A 4,383-nucleotide genomic window follows, 5' to 3' on the forward strand; every position below is an offset into this window, starting at 1 on the left:
GACAAGTAATCAGAGAGTAGCAGTGGCTTGGCTGCCCACAATCAAATCCTTAAACCACAAAACAACAAAATCACTACATATCTATTAATATTAACAGTGAATGTGAGTGGACTCAACTCTCCCATCAAAAGATCCTGTTTGGTAAACTGGATTAAGAAGGAAGATCCCACCGTATGTTGTTTACATGAGACCAATCTTATTGACAGAAATAAATACTGGCTTAGGGTGAAGAACTACAAGAAGATTTACCAAGTCCATGGCCCCCAAAACCAGCCAAGGGTAGCAATATTTATATCAGACAAAGTAGATTTCAAAGTTACATTGGTCAAATGAGACAAAGAAGGCCACTTCATGTCAATAAAAGTGGCATTGTGACTCATGTCACAGGCACCTGCAAACCTATGATTTTTGGAGCACTACTCACAACAGCCAAGCTACGGAAACAACCAAGATGCCCCATTACTGATGGATTAAGAAAATGTGGTACTTATACACAATGGAATTTTATTCAGCCAGAAGCAATGAAATTTTGTCATTCACAGGTAAATGAATGGAACTGGAGAGTGTAATCTTAAGTGAAGTTTGTCAGGCTCAGAAGGAAAAAAATTGTATGAACTCCCTCATATGCAGATTATAGACCTAAAACTAATGCAGTAACATTATTGGACATGGGTCACACACTAAGGGGAGACTGCACACTGGAGGGATACGGAATGGGAAGGAATCCAAATACTTGAATGTGGTTGATATGCTCACTGTATAGGAATGAATGTAGTACTCTTCAATAGGCAGGAGCCACTATGGGTAGGGACTAGGAAGCAGTGAAGAGGTCTGATGGAGATGAACCAATTTGGAGGGTAATATATATGTGCTTGGAAACATCACAAGTAATCTCCCTGTATAGCTATGTTTATCACGAACTAGCAAAAACACCATGTTTTTCTTATCATTTATGCTTTATATTCTACAAAATTGGGAAAAAGAGGGCAGAACAGTCTGTCTGGAGGTGGGGGGGAACAAATAATGTATACACATGCAAGTAAATTCAAAAACTATAAAATTAAAATAATGAAATAGTAATAAAAATCTATTAGACAATCATACAAATTAACAGCAATTTAAAAAAGAAAGCCAGGACTGTAAAATAGGTACATTGAGTGTGGGAGTACTTGTGGGAGGGGGTTGGTGAATGAGTGAGATGAAGGTGAGGTGAGGGAATGTTGTTGACAAGCTTCATATACATATACATATGAAACAGAACTCTTGCAACTGCATGAAGTGGAGTGGGAACGGACTTATGCTGGGAGAGGGTAGAAGATGGGACAATCAAATCAATGTAAAATGTAAGGCTTTTTGGAGTGTCACAATAAATTTCCCTGTACAACAAATAAATCCTAATAAAAATAAACAAAAATATGAAAAGGGAAAACTGGAAAATGCTTTGTCTGCAGCAAGATTTGAGAAGTTGCAACATATTTCTGGGGACCTAATATGGCCCACATAGCCACAGAGTTGTGTGCACAGCAAGAGAGGCTTTAAAACGTGCCAACCCATGGCTTTAATTGGCATTAAGGCTCTATGCAAGCAGGAAATGAAAGCTAAGAAAGTTGTAAATTTCCAGAGCACCCAGGGAATCACCAGTACACCCAAAGGACCCTCAGCAAAGGTTGGAAGACAAACTGGTTCAAGTTTGTCTTCAATTTCCTGTGCAATCATTACCGGGTCACTAAGTACGTGGAGACTATCACAGTTACACATGAAAATAGTGTAGATCTAAAAGAATTACCCAGGGAAGACATTAAACAAAGATTAATAAGGATAGCAGCAATAACAAAACACTGGTGAGAAGTGAATCTGATTTTAATGGTTACCACTTTGTGTTTCTTAATATATATGGAAGGTTCAAGAAAAAATATATAAAAAAAAATTAGCCATTTCATGCATTTCCTCACAGCACTGTGGTATCATGGCAGGCTGGGATTCTGGTCAATGCAAGCCTTGAGCTCACTTTTGTCAGTGAGTAACAGCCTGGCTTGTGAATCCCCATTGGCCTGGTGGAAGCATCGTGGCTCCTCTCTCTAGCTGTACATTTTCTTAGCTTGCAAAGCCATGTGGGTGGTGGAGGTAAAAACCCATCCAGCTTGGCATCCCCAGGACCTTTGGGGGGGACATGGTCTCTGAAAATCAGGAAGTTAGAGCACAATCTGGGACTGAGAAAAGAGGAGGGAGCAGGCCTGTGTGTCTGCCATCTCTGTCCTTGTGGGTGGGACTATGACAGAAAGGTGCTCTGCACATTTGCATTATGTACTCAGTCTAAAATGTTTCACTGTAAACTGTTTTGGGTGCTTTTGAAACTCAATGTGATAGACAGCACCTTCTTATTCTTACAAAAAAAGCATATCATGTAGTCACAGCTTTCTGATGACCAAGAGGTGATGTACCAGTTTCTCAGCCTGAAAAAATACTAAATTTTTTAAGAAAATAGAAATATAATGCTGATTATGAACTCTTTGCAAAGCAAGGGGTAGATACACTGTCTTACATTGTTCTCCTTGAGGAGAAACTTCTCCCTGCTATGCTTCACACATTCTGGGTTGAGGGCAACAATTACTTTACTGGTACAAAGCCATGGCTTGCTTCATGAATTCCTTTTCCCTTGCATTTTCCCTTGAAATTAATCCTTCTTGGAAGGATGTCTAGGGGAGCACTGAATAGCATTGTCCTGACAAGAGGAGAGCCTCCCCTCTATCACGTCCAAGAAGTGGAAGCACAGATATACAGAGATACCAAGGAGTGCCTAAACCATTTGTGAAACAGTGGGAACATCTCAGTTGTTCTTTGGAGATACACCTTCTACATTGGATACCTATGTGTTTGGTTTTCTTACACCTCTTTATAAAGCATGGTTTCCTAACATTCAGTTACAAGAACATCTGAAACAGCTCTCCTACCTGTGTCACTTTTGTGATGACAACCTAAACAGTTACATTAGGCTTAGTCTCGGAGATGGATGACAATTTTCACCAAAGCCCTCAGCTTCCTCCTCAGAAACTGCCAACACTCAAATTGACTCCAGCAGAAGAAGAGAATAATTCCTTACACCACCTATCACCCTGAGAGTTGGCATGTTTTGTAGCCTAACTTATGATTGTCTAGATAATTTCTTATACTGAGGATCTGAAGGCAAAAAGAAAACACTGCTCCTAAGTATAAGGAGAACTCTAAAACAAAAGGAACTTTCTATGACATCTGTTTTGTTTTGTTTTGTTTTTAATTAGGAAGCTTGTGTTCTAGCTTGGCAATGCACTTTAAATAAAGGTGAATGGTAAATGAATGTATTGGGGGGAAACAAATAGTACTGTATACATACAGAAAAAACTGCCTTAATCTTAATAGGTTTTTGCCTTTGGTTCACATGTTGCTGACAAAAAGCTACAGTTCTGTTCTGAGTGTTTTTTCCTAATTTATTCAAGTTAATTTCTCAGTTTATTAACATAGTTTTCTTATACCTACCTGAATACATAATGTATGGCTCTCTGACTGAGACATTTTCTGTTTAGAAATCTAATGTTTAGTTTAGGAACTAGGAAATACATAAATTATTTCAATAGAAAAGCATGTATTTAACTTTAAAAAGCAATGAAGAATGTGCTTTTTAATTGTGCTCTAATATATAGACATATATCTATATCCACCTATCTATTTATCTACATGCATCATTGTAAAAAGAAATAAAGAATGAGAAAAATTTTCCACAAGGGAATATTAATAATAAATTCTCTCTCTTTTTACCTGTTGTATAAAGGGGTTTCACTGGGATTTTTACACACGTGCATGGAAATAATGTACTTTAGTTAAATTCACCATCTCTATTACTCTTCTTATCTCTCCACTTTTAAAAACTTTAATGGAATTCCTCAATCTATTTTCATACATGCCTATGAAGTACTTTGATCATATTCAGTCTCCTCTTCACTATCTCCTGTCATGACTACCTCCCACATGTTCACACTCCAAAACCATTCCCCAAATTTACACTCACGTAATTCATTGCATTTTAGGTATAGAAATAGAATTTTTTTGAAAAAATAGGTAATCAAGTGCATAGTTGTATGTATTCATATCCAGGTCCTCTATTTTGTTCCACTGGTCTTCATATCTGTTTTTGTGCCAGTAACATGTTGCTTTTATTGCTATGATTCTGTGGTATAGTTGGAAGTTGGGTATTGTGATACCTCCAGGATTGCTCTTTTTGCTCAGTATTGCCTTGGTTTTCAGTGTTCTTTTGTGTTTCTAAATGAACTTTAGGGTAGGTTTTCAATCTCTGTGATAAATGTCATTGGAATTTTGATGGGAATTGTATTGAACATGTAGATTGCTTTT

The 4,383-nt window shown here is 37.6% G+C and overlaps 1 pseudogene; it reads left to right on the forward strand.

Annotated features, from left to right (window-relative positions):
- Window positions 1-1,552: 1,552 nt before the first annotated feature.
- Window positions 1,553-3,014, forward strand: LOC109674997 (metaxin-3-like; annotated as a pseudogene).
- Window positions 3,015-4,383: the final 1,369 nt, after the last annotated feature.

The sequence above is a fragment of the Castor canadensis genome, chromosome 9 (genome assembly GCF_047511655.1).
Source record: "Castor canadensis chromosome 9, mCasCan1.hap1v2, whole genome shotgun sequence".
In the NCBI taxonomy this organism is placed as follows: domain Eukaryota; kingdom Metazoa; phylum Chordata; class Mammalia; order Rodentia; family Castoridae; genus Castor; species Castor canadensis.